The sequence below is a fragment of the Anomalospiza imberbis genome, chromosome 3 (assembly GCF_031753505.1).
Source record: "Anomalospiza imberbis isolate Cuckoo-Finch-1a 21T00152 chromosome 3, ASM3175350v1, whole genome shotgun sequence".
In the NCBI taxonomy this organism is placed as follows: Eukaryota; Metazoa; Chordata; class Aves; order Passeriformes; family Viduidae; genus Anomalospiza; species Anomalospiza imberbis.
Genome location: NC_089683.1, coordinates 19,942,552 through 19,952,242, shown reverse-complemented (window position 1 = coordinate 19,952,242; position 9,691 = coordinate 19,942,552). Strand labels below are relative to the sequence as shown.

Genomic DNA, 9,691 nt, shown 5'->3' with positions numbered 1-9,691 from the left:
CTTTTCATCTTTCCAGTCCCATTGGTCCATTAGATGTATTCTCTATGTAAGATTTAGAAATACTGGCTTTTGAGAAAAATATGGTTGTAAATATTGTTGTCACAATTTTCTCCTTGGGGTTTTCAGTGAAGAAGCTGTTACTTTAGAAGCAATGCTATGAAAGGAGTCTTCTTCTAAATTGTATGCATTTTATCATGTTTTTCTGTTTCCTTTGTGTGCTGATTCTGCAGTGGAGATGGGTAGATGTTCCATTTATTTAATGCTTCTATTTGCAGTTCCTTATCATTTGTGGTTTTGATTTATAGTGTTGTCTTGATGTAATTCAGGAAGGGATAGCTGCTGTAAAGAGTTTCAGGTGGTTGATTGACTGTGGGCAAAAGCATGTCACGTTCAAAATGCTTCTCTTTGTGATGATTTGAAGAGCCATTTAAATGTTACAAATTATGACCTGTGATTTCAATCACATGGTGAATAATATAGTATTGAGTATATATATTTCCTGTGAGGTGCTTCTGTTCTACCACTGTATTTAATACTTTCTATTTTAATAATGGCATTTTCTGTTGTTTAGTAGTCATTAATGTATTTTCTGCTAATGCTAATGGATTTTTTCATGGATATGCAAGTATGCTTTACTCTATAGATTGGGTCAAACCAACAAATATATAGGAATCCCTACACAAGACGGTTAGATATATTTTCCTCCCCAGAAATCACCCATCTGTGAAAATAATATAGTCAGTGTAAGTTTTTTTTATTATTATTACCATTATTATTATCAAAAACCCTCAATTAACATGTGTGAAGAACAATCATTGAAAGTGAACACAGAGGCAACACATACAACTTCTGGGCCAGAAAACTGTAGCATGAAAGGTCACAAGAAAGGTCCATTCAAGGTTTATGCAAAGGAAAAAGAAGGGGATAAAACAATTTTTTTTTTAAGTCACTAGTATTTCATGGAAACAACATGGAGAGAATAAAATTTATTTACTTTTTGTTGATTTCTTCAGGTTGAGTTCTTAATTCCAATGGACTCGGAGTAATTTAAGCTTTCTAGTATCTCATTCCTCCACAGAAATAAATGAAAACCTTTTGCTGTCTAAAGGGAGACGGAGTTGTTTGTGGTTCTTATGATTGTGTGCTTCCTATTTGCTGGTGTATTCCATGTGATAAAAGCCTCCACACCTGTGCACTTCTTCTGACCATATTCCCATTTCCATTCAGAACAGGGGATCTCCTACCTGTTCAGTAATAGCAGTGCGTGTTGGTTTTACATGGCCTAGCTCTTGGTCGTGGGGGGCCACAGAGGTGGCTTCTGTGAGAAGCTTCTGCCACATCTGGCAGAGACAATCCCTCAGATGGCTCTGAGGGTGGACATGGTGCTGGCCAAAGCTGGGCCAATTAGAGATGTTGGTAATGCCTCTGTGATGACATAGTTAAGAAGAAAATCAAAACAAAGTTTGTGGCGCAGTTTTAATTCCTAACAGAGTAGGACTGAGAATATGTGAGCAGAAGAGCTCTGCAGACACCAAGGTCAATGCAGCAGGAGAGGGAGGAGATGGTCCAAGCTCCAGAGCCAAGATTCCTCTGCAAGCCATGGTGATGACCGTGGTGAAGCAGCTGTGCCTCTGCAGCCCAAGGGGATCCACAGGGAATGCAGAGATCCACTCTCAGCCCATGGGGGAGGTGCCCACACTGGAGAAGATGCCTGTGATCCAATGGAAGACCCAGTAGAGGGAGAGGGCCCTTGATTCCAGGCTGAAGCAGCCTGTCCTTGGAGGACTGACCCTGTAGAAGAGCGACCCACACTGCAGCAGTTTTGGGAGCTCTGTGTGCCTGTGGGAGGGACTCACGTTGCAGCAGTTTCAGGAGGACTGCTGCTCATGAGATGGAGCCACATCAGAGAAGTTTGCGGAGAGCTGTCTCTTGTGGGAGGGACCCTATGGTGCAGCAGGGGAAGGCTCTCTCTCTGAGGTGTGAGAGAAAGCACGTGTGATAAATGGTAAACTGACTAAAACCTCTACTCCCTGTCTCCCTCTGCTGTCCGTGGGAAGGAGGGAGGGGCTGGCAGGGGGAAAGGTGTTTTTAACGGCTTATTTTACTTCTCAGTGCCCTGCTTTGATTATGTTAGTAATAAATTCACTTTATATGGCTAAGTTTAGGCTCTTTTGCTCTTGATGGTAATTGATAAGTGTTTTCACTCAGTCCTTATCTCAACTTATAAAGACTTTGTTATGTTTTCTCCCCTCTATCTAGTTGTGGAGGTGAGTGAATGAGAGGCTTTTGTGGGTGCCTGGCATCTGGCCAGCATCAAACCACAACGCAGTCCTACTCAGTGAAGGTGTCTCTTCCATGCTCCAGTTCTTCTGGTGTAATGTCTCTTTCAGCACATTAAAATTCAAATTCAGTACTCTGACAGACCCTTTTGTCATTCCTGGAGTGAACTGGGAGACACCTGAGGCTGTATGGTCATTCTGGTCTGTTATTCGGCATTCCTCATGTGATTGTCCTGTCCTTTATAGGGTCTGTCAGATAGTAGCAAGTAGACCCAAGAAATGAGGGATGGAGAGCTGAGGGAGAATGAAATGCATTGAAAACTGTGCATTATCTGGTCATAATCTTGGGGATGGAGAGTTGTGACTGCTTTGAACAGAAATTCAAAGATACTCGGAACTGGTATTTCATGATTTATCCTTAAGTGTGGTTTGAGGACCAAAATTGTTGTTGATTACTTGCAAGGCATACCCAAGGAGACCAAGGTAATTTTAACAGTAAGTTCAATGGGTCCAGAATCAACTCATAAGTGAATAAATAATTTTACTTTCAAACAAAGTCTCAACACTGAAAATATTCTAATGTCAAAGACTCGTATTCCTATATCCATTAATATTCATTAAGAACTGAAAGAAACAAGTATTATGTTCCACTGGGATATGGCTTCTACTTTTTTTTGTTCATACTGAAGTTTCTTTTAATATATTCTGAAAAGTCTTTGGTAACCTTTATGCTCTTTAGTTGTGTGCAAGCTTTTACACTTCTTCCTCCACAGAAATCACTGTCTGCTTCTGAATGCATTTCTGTTGTTTTCTGTCATATTGCAGACCTCCTTTGTAGCTTGTTGAGACTGAGTGAATCTTCTGTTCATCTTGAATGAAAGCTGGTACAGAAAATTGGACACATTCACCAGGGTAATTGCATCTATTTGCAGTTCAGCTTTCAGTGGTTATGTTGCAGTGAGAGAATTGAGATGTGGTGACACTGTTAGGCTTTTTGACACAAAGCTGGATGAGACTCAATTATGATGCCTTCAATTAATTTCTCATTCTGTGAAAAAGAGAACACCTGCAGAAAATATACTTGATTTCCCATCTACTATTATCTAGACTCATTGTCTTTTGATGCTATTTTCTGTGATAGAATGTTGCCTGCAATTATGATGTACTTATATTTGCTTTGAGTAGTTGTAAATGATCCCTGTGTGGGAATATTATTATATACTAGAAGTATATTGAAATACTATCTTGACAAATATCATTAACATACTCAGTAAATGTGGTGCTCAAGATAATTTATAGATTGTTGAGTGTTTTTATTACAGGGCAATACCTAGAAATTACGGGCTAAATTTCTGATTTTCTGGATTTTTATTTGATTATTCTTTGAAAATATTGGTTCCAAAGTATCTTGTCTGATCTTAGTTTCTCAAATGATTCTGTAACAAACAGATGAGTGCACAAATCATTAAGGAACCCCATTTTCATTCTCTATTCTAATGGAGTGATAAAAGGACACTACCATATTTCTGCAAAGATTTAAAGAAAAGAGGTATTTATGGTATTTACACCATCAGAAATAGATATGCTTTTCAAATTACTCTGATAGTGGCAGGTCATGTTTTGTAGGTGGAAAATTAGTTATTGAAAAATTTGAATCTTCAAATATAAAGCAATGATTAAATCTTAAGTAAAGTTCACATTTTCCACAATATTTTTTCAAGTCAATTACATGAGTTTTCTAGCAAAGGGATAGCATGAAATTTCAGGAACCAATAAAAATGTATCATTTTTGACACAAAGATCTAGCTCAGGTTTTGACTTGTGTCTTTTAAATGATTGTTTTGAGAAGTCATATAAAGGATTTAATGAAGATCTCAGAATAGCAGTGGTACTCTAAAATTCTAAAATATCTGTAGGCAAAAAATATCTACCTACTCACAGCAAGGTATTTATTGTGGCAATAAGAGACATTTACATTAAACTGTTTAGAAGTCAATCAAGATTTTGACATTAATACAGTATAGGCTTTTTAGTGTTGAATAAAGCAATGTTCAGTGACAAATGGCTCTTACATCCACAAGCTGTTCAGAACTAGTGATAACACAGAAAGCAATTGCAAGCTCTCACTACCAAACCTCCGTCTTAGTCTCTCCTGGCCCAATCAGTCTTTTACTGTGAATTACATGATAACAGAACTTTGTCAGAGGATAATGAAAGCTCACAGCTCGTTGACTGCAGCACATTTGCAAGAGATGAGAGATGTGTATTCTTCCTCAAGCTGCAGAGAAGGCTCCTCAGTGTGTTAAGAAGCAGCTGTATTACACAAAACACACATCCAAAGGCATCCAAATGCAGGAACAGGTCGAGGCTGTGAATCCCTAACACAGAAATAAGACCACTCTAAGAGAGAGGAGAACTTCAGACATGCCTCTGTCTTTGTAAGTGTCTAGGTATTAGGAGGATTGCTGAGACTTGCCTAATTTTCCACTCACTGAATAAAGAGCCAAAATGACTAAGTACGGAGCTTAAGGATTTAATTCCCAGTCAGATGCTTAAAACTGAGATATGACAGCACAGAAACTCCTTGTGAATTGAAGCCTGAGACTTTTCTTTCATCATTCACAAAATTCCTAAGGACTGCTTATTCTTATAAATTTCTATAAAAAACGAAGGATATTAATGTGTAATGTTACAACTTAAGAACATCAATTTTTGTCAAAGAAAATACACATGAAAACATATTTGGCACATTTATAAATTTTACATCCTAAAACACTTTATATGTCTGGGATAATTCTGTAATAATGACTTGCCATTATTTTGCTGAGGAAAAAAATCTTTCAAGACATGAAACGTGCCACATATAATAAGATTTAGCAGTGATTAGGATAGGCCTGATGGCTGAGGCCTAAAAGGAGCATGAATCTCCTTCCCTCCAAAAGGATAGGTTTGGAGCTCAGTATGAGCTCCACTGACATTTCGTGGAGAGAATGGGAGGCAAATGAAGAGATTCCAGTGAGCAATAATGGAACATGTTTATTTTACAGATATTAGGGATCTTTTGGGATTTAGGGTTATTTTTTCGTACACATCTCTGTTTAAAGAGGGAAGTGTGCTGAATGGGTGGTGGAAGGTTGATAGTTAAAAATGTACTATCACAAATGAAAGACTGAGTATGCTAGTTGTGTTTAAATGTTCTGGAAGTTCATGGCCACTCTGTCTTAGCAACTTGCAACCCCAGCATCCTAAAACCATATCATTAAGAAAGGAAAAAGTAATAGGTCTTCTTGGCCCCCTCCCCTCCTGCCCAAGGAGGCAGGAGACCCGTTCTGGCTCTGCCCAGAGCCCCCTGTTCTAACCGTTACTGGTCCTGCCAGTGCCCAGCTGTGTTCCCTCATCTCATGGCTGGATTTTCTGGATCTCACTGGACTTTCTACAAAATTATATCTGTGCATAAGAGGTGGTAGTACTCATTGCCTTTTAAAGATTTCAGCAGAGAATGAAGATTTATTTATTTATTAGGCAAACATTTTAAAAATTGTTAAACCAATTGATATGCACAGAAAAATGTGAAACTTCTGGTTACGACAAAACACAGTTATGTAGCTTATGCACTTTTTAAAAACAACATATAAACTTTTGTTAATATGTCTTCTGATTACTGAAGTGTAGTTTCCTACTCTGCTATGTGGTGCCTTTATCACACGGAACTTGTTAAATGAAAAAAACTTAGAAAGGAAACAACACCAAATTATTCTAGCTATGCAGGAGAATGTCCATGAATCTCATTTTTCGTCTCCTGGGAATGACTGCAGTCATCTTAAGTAATGAAATTTTTAGGTTAACAGAGTGCCAGTGTAGGTCAAAAAGGTAGGATATGAAATTTTTGAAGCCATTCAACTGTTGTTATGGGGTGCTTGACAATGAGATTTGCAGGAAATTTCAACATAAATTAAAAGAAGATTAACTCTGTCAAATATATCTGTATTGTAGTGTGAAAATGTACAGAGTAATTCTGGGTACATGTCAATGTTGTATGACTGAAGCACAGAGCTTGGCACACTGTTCATAGCGGTGTGGGGCTGTGTTTGAAGAGAGCTGTGGGAACCCTAACAAAAATTCAGTTCCTCTACATGCTGCTTTGAGAGATCTGAGTCTAAAAGAATGCACTTCCATGGAAGTGGATTATTTTGAGACTTGCATTGAAGAGGCTCTTTAGGGACTGCTTATAGATAGAAGATCCCTTCTGTATGTGCTATTACCTGGCACTGAGGAGCTTGTATGAAACTTGGGGGTGCTTTTGTTACAGTGGACATCGACACCACTGCTTCTTCGTTTGTTTTATAGTTTGTATTCTTTTGTTTCTGAAGAGAACCTGTTTACTGGTGGTTTTTGTCATATTTCTAAAATCACTTTATCAAGCTCCATCCCATTCTGTGGTACTGGGGCCTCCCTGTCACAGTTAATTTGGTATTTTCCTATTACTGCAGGATGTCTAGCAGAGACAAATGTCTGGCTTGGTTTGTTGTGCTTTCTATCAGAGCCATCTGGGGACTTGCTGAAAAGAGAACCGTTGTGTTAGAGGAGTTATTGGCTGTAATCATGTTCTTGTGTGTGTATGTGCCTCTCCAAGTGTCAGAGCATTGTTTCATTTCCACTAGAGATATTACCTGCTTTGATTGCTAAGAAAACACCTACTTATCTTGTATAGCAGCAATTTTGCCTTAAAGATGCATGCCACGCTTCTTCATAAAGAATATCCTTCAATTAAAAAAAAAAAAGTAGAAATACTTATAGAGATTTTTTCAAGATGTTCACAATGTAGTTTCTATTAATTCTGAGTTATCCAAACTACTCAACATACAGCTGTTGCAAATTAACTTCCTTGTTAAGACAAAATGTTATGTGAAGCATTGAAGTAAATTGCAAATGGATCAGATTAGGATCTTTTTGCTGTCAAGAAAAATAAAATATAATATCAGAAATTACCTGAGAGCCTGCTTTTCTGTTGCTGTTTTGAGAAGGATACAAAGAAGTTAGATTATAGTAGTATCTGAGTTCTTAAGTGTACTTTGCATATTTAACTTGTTTTCTTTGCTTTTCACTACTATTGATAAATGTGATTAGGCTTGTGGGGTTTTTGTGAACAAGCAAAAGTTGCTTTGTTGAGAACATGGTCTTTAACCACTAAAATGGCTAGCATCAAAAAGGAGAAATAGTGTCTCATTTTTTTTATTATTCTTTGTATAGTGAGAGTTAGTCTAAACACTTGTATTGATTTGCTTTTGTTTACAGTTACACATTTCTTTTAAGATGCATTCCTTGGCTGTCCTCTGGTTTAATTGATGAGTTTTAAAAATGCTGTCAATAAACTGCTCTGGGAAATTCTACCTTATTTATTAAGAACATCATAATGAAGCAGTTTACAAATCTACTTTTCTTGTGAAGGCATAGGTGTCCTGAAGAGACTGTGGAGTCCTTCCTTCTTGGAGACAGTCAAGAGCCATGTGGATGTGGTCCTCAACAACTGGTTCTGTGTGGCCCTGCTTGAGCAGGGAGCTTGGACCAGATGACCTCCACACATCCCTTCCAACCTCAGCCAGTTTGTGATTCCATAATTCCATTCAGGCATCCCATGGTTGTTGTGGGCTTGATTTAGACAAGCTATGCAGCTTTAAATCAGCTATGCAGCCCCCCAAACCAGGACAAAATTATTAAATGTAAACTATTTGGGAGCAAATGATAAGAAAAAAGTGTCTAATGAAAAATTAGGAGTTTATTTCCTTAAGTGATTGGACTTGCATTGGCAGATGCATCCCCTTTCTCTCTTGAGTGGGACAGTAGACTGACTCATGAAACAATATGCCACAAGACAGCCTCTTGTCTCTTGAAGACCTTTGATATAAAGGTTCTCAGAAGTTAAACCCAGGTCCTAAATTTATTTTTGGTATAGACATGAATGAAAGGAAATAAATGAATGAATGAATGGATGGATGAAAGGAAGATATATATTGTACCTGGAGAAAGGACTCTGTGCATTAAGTCTATTTTCTGATTGTCAGTTGGTCTAATAAAAGATATTACGTCTCTTGCCAGCTGTGTAGTTCAGTATGTTTCAGGATCTTGGCATAGTTTCACAGCATTTCCTGTCAGTGAAGATATTTTCAGCTTTGCAGGTGGACTGAATTTCATTTGACCTACAACTGAGCTCTGCAGTATCCAAACAGGTCCAAGTCTACCGTGCTGCAAAGAGCTTAAAATCAGTATTGATTATACATTTATGAAGACAAAATTTCTTTAAAAAGCAATATATTTAGCAATGTTTTGCATGATCACTATCAATTTTATCATTAAATTAGTATGCTACCTTACAGTGTAGCTGCATGTGTTATGATTTTATTATTTTAGTTTCTAATAATTAGACTTAATAACCATAGAAGTAGCAGTGCTGCATTTTTTCTTGTTAATATTGTTTTTCAACTGGGTGCTGTTGAACAATTAAATAATCTATCAATAAAGAAGAATTGCTCCTTTTTCAACATCCTTGTCTGGCCTCTGTTTCTGTACTAGAAATCTTGTAAGACCTCATGTAGTGGACAGTTGCTGTATTTGTTTCATGTTTTTATGCTGAGGAATGAAAACTAATCACAGAGCTTTGTACCTCGATATTTCAAAATTACCGCACAACTGTTTTTATTGCCAGTGTTCAGGTCCCATGTATCTTAAAAATTATTGTAGTACTTTGTTTCTTTGTCTTGTAATTCCCTTCAGAGGAGAAAATACAAGATCTTTGAAATTAAACGTGGTATCATCTTTATAAACTTAGCAATTAATATATTCTTCAGACGATTAATTAAACTCCGCCAAAAAAGAGACAATAGAAAAAAACCCAGCCAGCCAGCCACACAAACAAATAAACCCCCTAGAAGAGCACATTGCAAGGACAAGTATTGGACTAAAATATAAAATGTTTTCATTGAATTACTGTTTTTCTTTTTTTTTTCCATCAGGAAAAAGAACTTTCCCAAAATCTATGTTTTCACATTTTCTGCAAAGATTGTTCTATTTTGATGTTCAGGTTAAATGGCAAAACACTTGGAAGATGTGTACACCTTCTTTAAACTTCCATTGGATCATACCGAGGTGGAAGGTTTGTAGTGCAGCCTGCTGTTCAAGGCAGGGTGAGCTGTGAGATTAGACCAGGCTGCTCAGGGCTTTATTGGATCTTGTGAATTTCCAAGGCTGGAGGCTGCACAACCTTTCTGGGCAATTTGCTACACTGCATGGTTCTCCTTGAGGTGGAAAACATTTTCAGTCTGAATCTTTCATTTTAATTTTTGTCTCTGTCCCTTGTCCTACCACCATACATGATAGAAGAGTCTGGCTTCATCTTCATCCTTATAGGTATTCGA

The 9,691-nt window shown here is 37.6% G+C and overlaps 1 long non-coding RNA gene across 1 annotated transcript; it reads left to right on the top strand.

The window, feature by feature from the left end:
* Positions 1–1,340: 1,340 nt before the first annotated feature.
* Positions 1,341–5,075, top strand: LOC137472017 (uncharacterized). Its single transcript, XR_010997973.1, has 3 exons — positions 1,341–1,602; positions 3,105–3,191; positions 4,558–5,075. It is a non-coding gene; the product is annotated as an uncharacterized lncRNA (long non-coding RNA).
* The last annotated feature ends 4,616 nt before the right edge of the window (positions 5,076–9,691 follow it).